This window comes from Furipterus horrens, unplaced genomic scaffold (genome assembly GCF_987537825.1).
Source record: "Furipterus horrens unplaced genomic scaffold, mFurHor1.1.pri manual_scaffold_16, whole genome shotgun sequence".
NCBI classification, from domain to species: Eukaryota; Metazoa; Chordata; class Mammalia; order Chiroptera; family Furipteridae; genus Furipterus; species Furipterus horrens.
This window is the reverse complement of record NW_028327186.1, coordinates 12,001,721-12,016,122: the sequence shown is the minus strand read 5'-3', so window position 1 is coordinate 12,016,122 and position 14,402 is coordinate 12,001,721. Positions and strand designations below refer to the sequence as shown.

The window sequence follows — 14,402 nt, the reverse complement described above, 5'->3', positions numbered from 1 at the left end:
CATCTATGTCAATCATCAAAACAATTTTCTTTTTTTTAAAAAGTTAATAAACTATAAGCATCACAACTTGAGCTTCATCTTCATTGTATAATCAGAGAATTCTATTTGTGCACTCTCCAGAAATTACCTCCGAAAGGGAAGAAAAGCAAGCCTCAGACCTGTGCTAAGTCTCATTAAGCCCAGCAGAGTGGATGAGTTGGAATGAGACCCATACCACCAGGAAACTTGGGTTCATTTCCTGTCTCAGCGCAAACAAACTCATCCACTTCGCTGTTAATAAAAGCAATGGCAGGACAATAAAAATGCTTAGCTGACATGAGTGAATAAGACAAAGTTATGAATACTGAACGACAAAATGCCCCAGTTAAGAGACACAGACCTGGGGGGAGAGCAGAGCACGGAAGCCGGGGAGGCAGAGCCGCGATGTTCTGTGTCCGGGGCCTGTCGCTGAAGCTGTACCCTGAGGAGACAAAACGAAAAGACGTGTGAGAATGTGATCCCTCCAGACAGAACTTCCTCGTCTCTATACAGGGCCCTCTGCTCTGAGTCACTCCTTTAACTTATCGGAATTAGCGTGTCAAGAGTGGACATCCCATGTGAATGCATATGAAGAACCTGGTTACAGTTTCTACTGGGCAAATGAATAGGCCCAGAAAGCTTTGAAGGGACATAAAACTTCTAGTTAAGAACCAATTTGGTTCTGGGAGCTGGTCCTCAGAGCTGAAACAGAAAACTATCTGGGAAGTATGAGAAGGTGCCGGTGGTCACGCCCTTCTGCCTGTGACATTCAGCCTCTGCGAACACTGGTGTACCGAACGTCAAACTCCATTTCCCAGCAAGTGTTAATTACATAAGGGAATTATGTCCGTCACGGCACTGTCTCGTCCCTTCTGGTGACCTTTTTACTTCTGTCCGGAGTACATCTGTTGAAGAGGTCCTCACGAGCAGTTATGTTTCATGGAAGCCAGCACACAAGCACAGGGACATTGAAGCACAGCACCATCAGTCTGTATTTTTAGTAAGTGGTACCAATTCAGACGCAGACCTGGAACACGTCAGTTTGAACGCACGTGAACTTCCACCAGCCAAGACCTGTGGTGCCGTTAGACTTCGTATTTCAAACGCAGGAGGGAAGTCGAGCGCGGCTACAGATGTCAAGCACCAGGACGCAACATACAAACCACATACCGTAGCACCGAAACGTGTAGAATTTTATTAACGTCACCCCAATAAATGTAAAGAGAAAAAATACACACACACACGCAGAAAGCAATCCTCTTTTCAGTAAAAGGTAATTCCAGAAGTACAATCTGACAACCTATTTGAAAGGGTTTAGACCCAGAACGTAAACAAGGCGCTTTTATCGCGGAGGACGGGACGCAACAAGCCGCAGGTGGCGCCGGGCGAGCTCCGGGCCTCCGCGCTCAGGTGACAGGATAGAGGCTTATTTTTGTAGTTTCTTGGAGAAATGAGTTGACTTTTTAAGTTTTTTAATTAATTAATTATTTATTTATCTTGGCGTCAGAATCTTCATCACTGACGCGCGGCCGCGTCTCTGAGTGGCAGCCGCGACCCGGCCGCACACCGACGGGGCCCCCGAGAGGGACGCTCGCTGTGTCCTAACGGCCCCGTCCCCGGGCGTCCCCCCGTGAAACTAAACCCTCGCTCAGTCTGTGCCTTTTTCCTGACGCCGGCCTGGGCCCTTCCACCCAGCGGGGAGAAAAGGCGCCACGCACCTCCCTCCGTGACGGAGCCCCTGTGGGCCGGTGGCCCCGACATGACAGCGGGGCTGAGGCGCTCCTGTCGCCGGGGGACGCGGCCCGGCCGCCCGAGGCCCTGGCGGCGCGTGGCTCGTTCGCGCGGCCTCAGCCTGTTCCGAAGCCCCGAGGGCCGTCCACACCGGCTCCGCGTTCCACGCCCACCGGGCCGCTGCGGTCGGTGGTGGCCACGCCGGCTTGTCACCGCGGGGCCGCTCGCAAGTAACAAGAGGGGGTCCTACTTCCAGCCCCTGAGGGGACCAGGCAGGCCCGGGTCGCCGGCGGCCCGCAGCGACGGCGCCGGCAGGGCGCGCACGAGGAGGAACGCATGCGCACACGAGCGCCCCCGTCTGTGGCGCGCGCCCACACGCTCGCCGGCGCCGGCGCGCTGCTGCCGTGAGGACCCGGGCTCGGGACGCGAACCCGCGGCCCCGGTGCTCAGTGTCACGTTAGCCGGGATCTGGAACGGCGGGGGCAGCCTGGCTCTCGAGTCCTGGGGCCGCCGGTGTGTTTTTATGCCCGAGAAACGACCCTCGTGAGGCAGAGCTGCGTCATCGAAGCCCCGGCAGGCACCTGCCTGTCGGACACTCACGCGAGGGCTCGCGCGGCACGTGGTCGGTGCCCGGCGATGCAGGTGCCGGCGGCACCGTCAGGGTCACGGCAACGCGCTCTGTGACGCTCCCGCGACCACAGCACTGTCTGCCGACACGTCCCAGAACAGGTCTCCGTCATTAGGCGGCGCATGACTACCTCAAAACCTTTTTTTAATGACAGGAATGCAGAAAATGACAAAATCCTACATGGCAGAGAGAGGAAGAAGGTTACCTAAAAGAGAAACGACGTCAAACTGGCTTCAGTCTTCTCTGCCATTTAAAGGTCTCAAGATGGTGGCTTAAAGGAGAGTTTTAAGGGTAAAAGGGGGTGACCCAAGAATTGTACTGGTGAGATGTCAAGACGATAGGAAACCATCAGACGTACCGCCTCTGTTCGTTAGGACAAGAATTTCAAGGGCTGGCACGCTCTAAATGTTCTCTCTCGCTAAATGTTACAAAGTAGCAGGTTATTTTGCAGACCGGATGTAAACAGGATGAGCTGACGACTCCATCTGAGGGAAGTAGCAACTGCAGAGAAGAAATCAACGTGCAATTGACCAGACTGCATAAGCAATGGCTAAGCCTCCCTTTGGGAAAACAGAGCTTTGGGCATGAACCCCCGGTCTGCTTTACTCGCTACAAGTAAATAAAAGTACATTCTGACACCCACCGCTCCCGCTCTCCCTCCATCTCCCTCCGCCCTCCCTCTCGCTCTAAAACCTCAGCTTGTTTTCCCCTTTTTTACACAGTCCTTGGTTAATCCCTGCATGTGCCCTGGCGGTGGATGGAAACCACAACCTTGGCGCATGGAGAAGGTGCTCTAACCGACCTACGCCGCCAGGGACCATATCTCATTTTTGAATAGAGCGCCCCAAGGAGTGAACCCCCTAAGTTCGGTATTCAAACAACTGCAAAGGTATTTTCCAACCCACTGAGAAACGCAACATTCAAAGCCAAGAGATGGGACAGCCGTGTCATACATGAACTGGCAGTGAACCCTTAAATCACTTAAACTGAGACAAGAGTATTTTTCATACATCATCATAAAATCAAAGGCAAATAACAGAAATTACCCTCGTAGAGGAAATGGTATATAAAAAGTGATCATACCAATCAAGATCTAAATTTTCAAGTAATAAAAACAAAGATTAAGGAATTAGAACAGGAGAAGGTAAAGTTTTTAAATTTGTTTCTGAAATCAAATAATGTTATTTCTTAGGTCTGAGAACACAAAAATAGGTTAAAAGTTTTTTAAAAAACAGGAATAAAAATTATAGCTCTATAGATATGTATACTTTTTCAACTGATAAAAGATAAGAACAATGAAGCTACTTAATAAGGAGAAAAGAAAAGTTAAAAACAAAGAGCATAAAAACTAAGGCCAGATAGTATTATTATGACTATTGAAATTAAGCCAAACTCATTTTTTAAATGGGAATGACTCTCAAATGGGGATTTAAATGTGCTGTTTATATAAAAGGATTCCTAAAATACAGTGGAAAAGAGTGAAACTGAAAGGACAGGCACCACTATATGAAGCCAAACCAAATAAAGACAAGATATCACTTTACACAAGTAAAGTTCAAGAAAATACAAGAGCATTGAACTGTAAAAAGATGCTTATTTTACCCTGATAAAGAACACAATTTACAATGGAAAAGTAACCATAATGAATCTTTCTTTGTTCAATAGCCTCGCATCCACTTCCCTATATAAATGTATTAAGTAAAAGAAGAAATAGATACAAATAAAAATCACTAAAAAGTAAGTCTCAGGTATGATCTGTCAGGAAGATAAAAATTTAACAAAGATATAGAACTATGAATAAAGCAGGTCCTTAAATAATGTCATTTCATTTGACATCATTTCGTGATAACGTTGATGAGGAAGAAGCAGATTCCTGGTACACTGTGTGGAGTGTACATGTTCTCCCATGTCTGTGTGGGTTTTCTCCAGGGATTCCAGGTTCCTCTCATGTTCCAAAGATGTGTGTATAAGCGAATGGTGTGTCTAAACTGTCCCCACCTGAGCGCGTGGCCCTGCATGAAATCATGTCCTGTCCAGAGTGGGGTCCCGACTGGTGCCCTGCAGGAGAGCCTCCCGCCACCATGGACCCTGAACTGGAATCAGCAAATTGTAAAATAAATCTCACACTTGTTTTTATTCATCTTTCCTACATGTATGTATATCTCACATTTATTTCAAATTTCAATATTAGAAGTGTTGTAGGCCTTTATTTAGGACTTTGGGGATGTTTTTGAAGTATGCTATTGGAACTTAATTCTTGTTCTATCAGCCTCTGGTACACTTGGTTTTGTTAAATATCGTTTTGCTTAAAGTCACAATTTCCAAGTACCTACAGACAATGTTAGGTGAGACCTTACTATATAACTTTTTAATTAATGTATATAAGAAAACAAGAACTTGATATTTAGACATCTTATCTAAAATTCATGAAACAAAATTGATCATAGAATTGGCCAGAAAAATAAGTTCAATGAATTTCAAATAGCAGAAATTATATATGGGCCAGATTTACATATAAAGCTTCCTAGAAATTAAAAATTAGTTTTAAAAAGGGGTAAAATTTGATTTAGTGCCATATTTCAAAAATGAATATCAAGGTATCATTAAAATAAGAAGTCAAGAATGGCTTCTATATTAGAAAATCTATAAATTTAACTCATAATATTAGTTCATAAACAAAAATTAATCTCGCTTTTTAAATACTACTACATACAGAAATAGAATTGGATAAAAATAAAAGTCACCCTATACCACCAACATGACTTCTTACGTCGGCCTTGATCACCTGGCTGAGTGTCATGTTTGTCGCTTTTTTCCACTGTAAAGTTACTTTTTCCTCTGTTTCCATATTCTTTGGAAGTCACCAAATGCTGCCACACTCCAGACGTGAGGTGTTAACTCTGGGGCTGAGTTTCCACATAATTTATTTGGAATTCTTCTGCATGGGACACTTCTCCTCCCTTTATTTATTTATATCGGTATAGACTTCTAGATATTTATTTTATACTTTGGGTTATAATCTAAATACTACTTTATGTTGTTGCTCAAATTGTTCCAGCGTTGGCCCCTGGACGCTCTTCAGTTGGTTCCTGCAACCCTTTGACATGCCCTATCGTTTCCTTTTTTGAATGCCTCCTTATTGGGGGCACCAGAAGATGCTCCAGGCCCGTCCTCCACCCCAAACCCACAGGCAGTCACTTTCAAGGGGCCCTGGTGCCTTTAGCTGGGGAATGGTATTAGAAATCAAGATCCAGGCGCTAGGTGTTAAATTATTTCTTTAAAAATCTGGTGACTTCTGGATAACAGAATTATATAAGTTCTTATCCTCTTCATATTTTTGTTTTTCACATATTGTTTAAAAGTTGGATTTATAATCATAAAAAAACAAAACAGACGATTCTGTCATTTTGAATCGCTATGTGAAGTGGACGTGTAAACGAGGAGTGTTGGCCATTTGTGCTGCATGAGGACTGGTTTACCCGTTCGCTGAACAACACGGTTTCTCAGCAATAGGTTCCTATGCGCAGTGGGAGCGGGGGCCTAACAAGAAGAGGGGCCAGCTCTCCCTAAATCACACAGCAAATTAGTGGCAGTAATTGAACTCAACACAGCACGTGACACTCGAAAGAGCAACGGGTTGACGGCTGGGCAGTCACATCGCTCTCCATGGGCTTTGTCCCTCCTCTCCTCCCAGACTCACTAACTCCTTAGAAAAGACGCACCTTCCTGGGTCGCAGGGATGACTGAGGGAAGGAGGAGACAGATCCAAAGTATCACAGGGTGCACAGTCTGCTGGAATTACAAAGTCAAACGAACTCCACTTTCTGATGATGGCAAGGCGGGTAATTAATCCACGTGGGACTTTGAGTTCTAGGTTTGTTTTTCTCTCATGTGAATCTGGATTTGTTTCTGGTGGAGAAGCAAGTAATAATTTTGTGTCGTCTTCCCCAGCTACAGAGCTAGGTCACGTGACCCAAACTTTTGCCAAAAGCAGCACTTTTATTCTGTAAAGTTGCCAAGGCAACACCAGCTGCTTATGACATCATGTGACTGAGGGGACACAGACTGATTTTAGAAGCCTAAAATTATCACTCAATCTGCTCACCAAAACTCTGAAACAGCCAAGACAGCCCCAAGCGCAAGGAAAAGCTTCATAAATACTGTGCCGTGAAAGCGGTGATGGTCATGAATTATGGATTGTTCTCTGGAGTCCGGCACCACAGCCTCACGCCACATACAGCACACACCCCAAGATCCACACAGCTGGGCACACAGGACAGACACACCTGCTGATCAGTTTCAGGTGAAGCTTTCCCAGTGCCACGATGGGTAAATCCATGTTTAGTTTTTGTTAATGGACTTTAAACACTTAAAATCTATTTTCTGAGTCAAGTTATGTCTCAAATTGTTCTAATTTAAGATATACTGAGGATGAAGAATAGGAATGAGACTTTCCTATTATATACTATGTAGTCCATGGGGACATATATTCATATAATTGCTTCAATACTTTTATAATAATAGTCCATGGACCTATCAGAGTAAAACTCAAAATGGTAAGGGTTCGCAGAGAGAATTAATTACATTGGCATAATTCTTAAGCGATCATTTTCCAGGCACTTAGAAGCAGGGCAATGGTTCCCAACCTCACGTTATCCCATCTTAGAGAGCAAATAAATTAGAATGAAAAGTACAATCTGGACTAACTGTAAAAATGCAGAAGTTGGTCATATCCTGTTGCCCAGGCTTTACCCTTCTTGTCCTCATACCGCTCACTTTTACATGAAGGTAGTTGCCTTGAAATGCTTGTGTTTATTCTGGCAAACTGAGTAAGATGAGGGTTGGAGGAGAATATCCAGAGTGCACATGCTTCTGGTAAACAGAAACACTTCTCTGTCTATTCCATTTCACAAACATGGTTAGTTGAGTCCTCTCTGTGTGCTGGGTTCTCTGGGGACCGGGATGAATAAATGCCATGCTTTCCTCCAAGGAGAGAAGGTAAAGGGACAGTAACTAAACAAAGGTAAAAATAACTTAAACTCAAAGCGAAAGGACCCTGGGAGGACTGGAGAGGCTCAGGTCCCTTCTGGCTGGAAGAATGGGGGGACTTCATGGAGAAAGTGGTCTTTTGAACAGAGCCTTGAAGGACCAGTGTGACTGTAACAAGCTGAGCAGACAGTAACAGTGGCCCAGGGAGGAGACGCCACACGGGTGAGGCCTGGGGAAGGCACAGGGAACAGGAAGCCCGGAGGCAGAATATTCAGGAAGTTGTCTGATAGGATGATAAGGATAATTGACTGGGACCAGGTCCTGGAAGAAACCACATCTCATTCTGAGGTGTTGGACTTGGTTCCGAGAACAAAGGGAGGTGACTGAAGACTTTTGGGTAGAAAGGCAATATGTACTATGAGAAGATGAACTTGGGGAAGACTCGCTGAGGGAAGGCTCAGGAGTGGGAGGCACAGGAACCGCCCAGGTGAGAGGCGGTGGACCTGCGAACTGGGCAGGAGCAAGCAGGTGGGCTTGAGGGGCACATGAGGGGTGATCAAGACGTGGCAGCCAGCTGCAGGAGCGTGGGCGGCAGGGAGTATTTAAGGACGCCACCAATGCGTACGACATGAGGAAAAACAGCGCTCCCCGTGCCAGCTGAAGGATCCTGGCTCTGCTGCGGAACGTCTGCCCCTTCCCCTCCTTCCTAGGAGGGGTGTGGGTGCATGTGCGCCCGTGTGTGTGAATGCATGTGAAATTCATGGGTCTATATATGATCAGAGTTACAAGGAGGGAAAAAGAAGAGAAACAGACTGGATAGGGCTGGAGGAGAAGTTATCCGGGAATCTAGAAGGAGGAACCCAGAGTAAGGAGTCTCCAAGAACTGAGGACAGGAAGCGAAAACCAGAGTGGACGCCGCAACTCTGAGCGCTTTAATGATGACGGAGCAGAGGATCAGATTCATTTAAAATTATTTTTCTCCAATAGATGTTTAATTCCGGAAGCTACACTCCAGAATGTAAACACATGGGTCACAACTCCAAAAGGGAGATATATATATAAATATATATAAAATTGTATCCATAGATAATCATGAACTGAGGAGGGTAAGGAAGGGAGAGGGTCTTAGTGTACCTTAGAATCCCCACCCTGACCCTCTGGCCCCAAGGTGGGCCCAGCTGGACAGGAACCATTACAATACGGAGACGTATGTGAATTTCCATGAGCGTATGTGCTGCCGATTCCTCAGGGGACACGTGAAACGCCCCCGCGCAACAGCGCATGTCTGTGAAGCTCCTTCCCGCTGCGGCCCACAGCTATCACTCACGCCTTTCCGTCTCTGTGGACAACGGTCCTCGGTCTGGGACGTGCGTCAGGGTTGTCCGAAGGGCTTGTTAAAACTGCCCTAAGTCACCGGCAGAGCTTCCGATTCACCAGGTCTGAGCGGGGCCTGGGAATCCGCGTTCCGGACAAGGCCCCAGGCGACGCTGCCACTGCTGGCCCCCGGCCCACGCTCTGAGAACCACTTCTGTCGCGTTTTCCGCGCCACTGTGCTGCGGTCGGTTTGCACTTTCTACTGTGCGCGGGCATCCAGGTTGTTTTCATTTGGGGGCTATATTACAAATCATGATTCTGCAAATATCCTCATGTATGTCATTTATTAACTATGTAATAGATTTTGTTTGGGTCCCTAGGAGTTACTGGGTTCCCCTTTAGTAAATACTACAAATGAATTTTCCAAAGTAATTAATCAGTTTACTCTCTACAGAATAACGACGGAGAACTCCTGTAACACGCACCATCCCCACCAAGACTTAGGCTTGGAGAGCTTTTAAGTTTCTGCCAATCTGGTGACTGTGTGTGTGGCTGTCATTATGGTTTTAATTTTCACTTCCTTGATGACTAATGAGGTGGAGGCCTTTTAATATGTTTATTGGACATTAAGATTTCTTTTTATATGAAGTGCCTCTTCCAGTTTTTTTTGCCCAATTTCCTAATTGATTTGAATGAGTTCTTTATACATTTTAGAGACTAGGCCTTTGTCTGTTGCTTGTGTTGCAAGCATTTTCTTCCCTTGTGCAGCCGGTCTTTTCATCTTGCCAGTGCCTTTTCGTGAACAGCGGTTCTCGGTTTTAATGGGGTCTATTACAGTGTCTCTCAAACTGTCTGCTGTGAGGGAACCTCTTCCTACCCTCATCAACTGGGGACTGATACTTCTGAAAATACACCACCACAACCACATATAAGCATGGCATTTTTAAAAAGACATTCAAAAAACTGGAAGCATTTCTAATCAAGTAAACATATTCAAGAGACCGCCTCCCCCATCCCTAAGCCGCACCCAATTTTCTGAGGGTATTGTACCCAAGAGTGACGTGATACTCAAGAATCAGAGTGGAGGTTTGACATTTATACTTAATGACTGACCCTTAAACAAAGGAACGTTCAACTGCCAGGGGGTTTTATTGCTGAGGACAGGTCACAGTGGACATCTTACCTTCTTCCCCTTACTCCTGAATTTTCGTTCACCTGTTCTTAACCCTCACTCACTCCGTTTCGCTCCCCGTTCTTGAGCCTCCATGTCCTTGAAGTACACAGGGGTGTGGTGAGTTATCTGTAAACATGATATGAAGTAATAAAAAAAATAAAATTGCAATTTTAAAATCATGTCAAAATGTCCCTGGAATTTTTTTTTTAATATCTGAGTCAAAATGTCATGTAGACTAGGTGAGTGGCACACTCGTAGTATAGCTTGATTTTCAGCAAAGCAATTTAAAACTCTCCTGTAGGCTACAATTACAGACAAAATGGGCAACAAGAGCAGGAAGATGGCACTGTTAGGTCAGAGACAAGGCAATGTTTGAGCAATTTTATTACAGGGAAAAAAAATTCAACATGATGACATTTAATTGTTGAAACTCTTATTTTCCTTTCTGGTAAGAGGACTTAAAAATGATCGTGCCATTTAAAGCGGTCAGTGATTCTATGCCTTTCTCCCCCGACTGTAAACCCCTTCAGGGCAGGAGTTATGCGGGTTTTGTAGGTAATCTTTAACAGGTTAAGAAAGTTCCCTTCTCGTACTACTTTGTTACAAGTTTACCATAAAAGAATGTTTGATTTTTTACCTGTTTATTCTGCACCTAGTGAAACGATCCCATGGTTTTCTGCTTTACTTAGTGGATATAGAGCAACGGATAGATTTTCTAATGTGAAACTATTCTTACATTCCCAGGACCTGTCCCTTTGGGTCGTGACGTGGTCTCACTGCCACACGGTGCTAATTTTGTGTTCATTAGCTCATGTGGGCAAGTGACCTACAGTCCCCCTTTTTCTGTCTTTGTCTGGTTTTGATATCTGTATCATACTTGCTTCATTAAATGAATGGGAGAAAATTCCCTTTTTTCCTATTTTAAAGAATATTTTATGTGTGAGACCAGAACTATACATTCTTTAGTTGTTTGAGAGAACCTGTCTCTAAAGACTAGACTTAACCATTTCTTTTTAGGAAAACTTTTAACTCCTGATTCCTTTCCTTAATGGTTACAGGACAATTTATGTTCTTCCATTTTTCTTCAGTCAGTTTTGATAAGTTATATTTTTCTAGGAATTTGTTCATTTTACCAAAGTTGTAAAAAATGGGGCAAAAGTTATTCATGATGGTATCTTATTACATTTTAATCTCTGTAATATATGCAGTTATGCTGCCTTTTTATTTCAAATGTTGCTTAGCTCCGTTTTTCATTTTGTCGATCGATATTGCCAAAGTTTTATCAATATTATTAATCTTTTCAAACAACAAACTTTGTATATTTTCTGTAGTGTCTCTTCACTTTCTCGTTAAATAATATTTATTTTACCTTTACTAATTTCTTTTGGGGGGAGTGATTTTGTTTTCATTTTTCTGATTTATTTAGAATTACTTAGGTCATAAATTTTCAGCCTTTCTTCTTTTCTTATATAAGTACTTAAGGCTTGACATTTCCCTCCACCAAATTTAACTGTAACCCAGGCTCTGATATTTCATTTTGTTATTGTCCAGCTTCCAATATATTTGAGTTGGATTATGAAGTCCTCTTCGATATCTGAATTATTTAGAAGTGCTTTTAGTTTCCAAGTGGATGAGATTTTTTTTTTTAGTTATCTTTTGATCTTGATTTTGGAACTTCATTTTTGTTATTGTCAGAAACTGTGATCTCATGGTAACTAAATACCCATGCCGAACACCCAACTCACCGTCCACGGACCGCTTGCCTCTGTCCTCCCACAAGCTGGTCAGGCGCCATGGGCTCCTGCTTTTGCCTCCTTAGTTGATCTTTGCTCTCCTGTCCGTCCAACTACCTGCCACCATCCCAGCTGTCACACTCGTGACCTTTTCTGTAATCATCTCTCCCCCGGCCTCTTTGCCTCTCCACCTGGACTCACCCTCCACAGACTTGAAAGTCACGTACTTAAAATCTAAATCTGACAATAGCACTTTTCCACTCAGTACCATCCAAAGCCCACACCTCTTCCCATGACCGTCATGCCTCCTGACCCAGCCTCCATCTCTCAGTCCTGCATCATCCTCACTGTTCCCGCTGGGTTTAGCCTCTCTGCTGTGTGAAGTGTCAGAGCTTTGCAACGGGTCTTGAAAACAGCCTCTCATTTCTCCCAACAATTGATGAGGGAGGCAGAAAAGAGCCTGTGAAATTATTCTCTTTACCAGTGAAAACGAAGAAGTTCAAAAAGTTAGGTGATAGCCCTGGCTGGGTAGCTCAGTTGGTTAGAGTATCATTCTGATAGACCAAGGTTGCGGGTTCGATCCCTGCTTCAGGGCACATACAAGGGTCAACCAATGAGCGCTTAGATACATGGAACAAATCTCTCTCTCTCTCTCTCTCTCTCTCTCTCTCTCTCTCTCTCTCTCTCTCTCTCCCGCTTCCTCTCTCTCTCTGAAATCAACAAATACAATTAAAAAAGAAAAGGTAGGTGATTGCTGAACGTCATACATTGACAAGGATTGGAAGAAGAAGCCCCATACCTCTGAGCACATGGATCACTGACTGTCCTAACCATTTAAAACCGAGAGCAAAGGGGGAAGATCTCTACCAGTAAGACTATGAAGGAGGGGAGTGAGGGGTGAGGGAATGAAAACAAACCAGAGAACAACACATTGAAAAAGTATTTAAGTGCTGTGATTACCTCCTCCGTGTCCAACTGTGAACGTCTGTTCCTCCTTGCCTGCTGTCCAGACCTCCAGATGTCTTGAAAGACAGATGCTTCATTCATTCCCCACGTCAGATGTTTGGACCCTTTAAAATGACAATTTATGGTCCTTGAAACACTCAATTAGCAGAAATAATTTTGCTGTGCTCACTAAGTCTTCACGACGTGGTGAGCACACGGGCAAGGCCGTATGGTAGGTGTCACGTAACAGGGACCATTACAAGAGACGTGCCACACCGCGTCCATTCTGGAATGGCTTCTTCTAGCAAAAATACACTCCTATTTCCTGTTCCTTATTTCAAGGTAAAAAGTGGAGCGCCTTGATGAATAGTGTCATCTTACAGGAAAAAAAAAAGTATAGATATATAGGTATATATCTATATATATGATATGATTGGAACAAATGCCCTTGTCAGAGTCCCCAAGACGCTCTTGTCCCCCCTTGCAGTTCAGGCTCTTCTGTCCACTTTTATCCACCGTGACTCTTCTCCAAGGCTGCAACTCTACCTCCTCCCTGCCTCCTGCCATACCCAGAGTCTACAGCTCTCATTATTAAAAAAAAAAAAAAAAAGGTAATGGAGGGGGTGCTGGCCAAGTAGCTCAGTTGGTTAGAGCATCATCCCGATACACCAAGGTTGTGGGTTCGATCCCCGGTCACGACACGTACAAGAATCAACCGGTGACGCATCAATGAGTGGAACAACAAATCCATGTTTCTCTCTCTCTCTCTTCCTCTCGAAGTAAATCAATCAATCAATCAATCAATGACATAATATAATAAAATTTTAAAAGTTGGCGTCACATTGACAAATGCTCGATTTTAGAACGCGTATCCTTTCCTTCACTGGCACGGCCCTGTGACCTCCCAGTGTCACCTCACGTCTCGTCTGCTGACCCCAATACCATGAAAAGCCTCTGTGGCCGTGGCTCGAGATTCCTCCCAGCCAGAGTCGGCCCCACGGGCCACGCGTTCCCGTCCCATCCCTGAGGCCCCAGCAGTCGCCCTCCCCGGTCTCTTGCGGGTTCGTGGCTCTCCTGTGGGTAGGGGAGGTCTGAGTGCCGGGATCTCATCTCCCAGGTTCAGACCACAGGCCGTCTGACACGAGCCGGTAAAGAGGGTTTAACCACGTGCCATTTCTCCATCTACCATCCAATTGGCATACGCTCCTCAGCCGGCCCTTCGAGAGGAACACAGTCCTGCCAACACCTTGATTTTGGCCCCGGAGACCCGTTTTCAGCCTTTCGGCCTCCACAATTATCACATCCTTTTGCTGTTTCTCAGGTGCTGAGTTTGTTCAGTTTCTTACAACAGGAGGAAAGTTAGACACTCTGAATCCCTCTTTAGCAGAGCTTCAAAGACTCTCCTCTTTTTCACTTTGAAACTTCTCTACCACCTCCCCCCAGACAAGAGGGCCCTCCCCGAGGCCCTCCTCCTGCCTCCTGCCACCCCCGGGAATCCGCAGCTCCCTCACTTTGCAGCGTGGGTCCCCTCCACCGCCTGAGGACTTCAACATGCAGATGAGGTCCCAGCCCCTTCCCCTTCTCGGAGAATGTCCTGTCCCAGGGGTCAGCTCCCGTCTTTTCCCCATGCGCCTTCTCCTGGGCCCCGTACTCCTGGTGCCATCTGTGCACTGAAATGTCTTAAATGTCACTGACTGGACACTGTTACCACGGAGACCCAAGGCTGCTCTGGGTGAGGTCTCCCCAGGCATCGCCCCTGAGCGGAGGGGAAGTGGCTGCCTCCTCGCTGCCCCTGCAGAGCCTCCCTCCTTTTCACGCTTATCTTTCCTGGAATCCAGTTTTCTCAGCTTGCCTGACATACGAGGCTTCC

At 45.4% G+C, this 14,402-nt stretch overlaps 1 long non-coding RNA gene across 1 annotated transcript; it reads right to left on the bottom strand.

Moving 5' to 3' along the window:
• Positions 1-411: 411 nt before the first annotated feature.
• On the bottom strand, positions 412-12,651 carry LOC149992157 (uncharacterized). The gene is made up of 3 exons (XR_016508442.1): positions 12,548-12,651; positions 9,864-9,980; positions 412-460 (listed from the first exon to the last, which is right to left on the bottom strand). It is a non-coding gene; the product is annotated as an uncharacterized LOC149992157 (long non-coding RNA).
• Between the last annotated feature and the right edge of the window lie 1,751 nt (positions 12,652-14,402).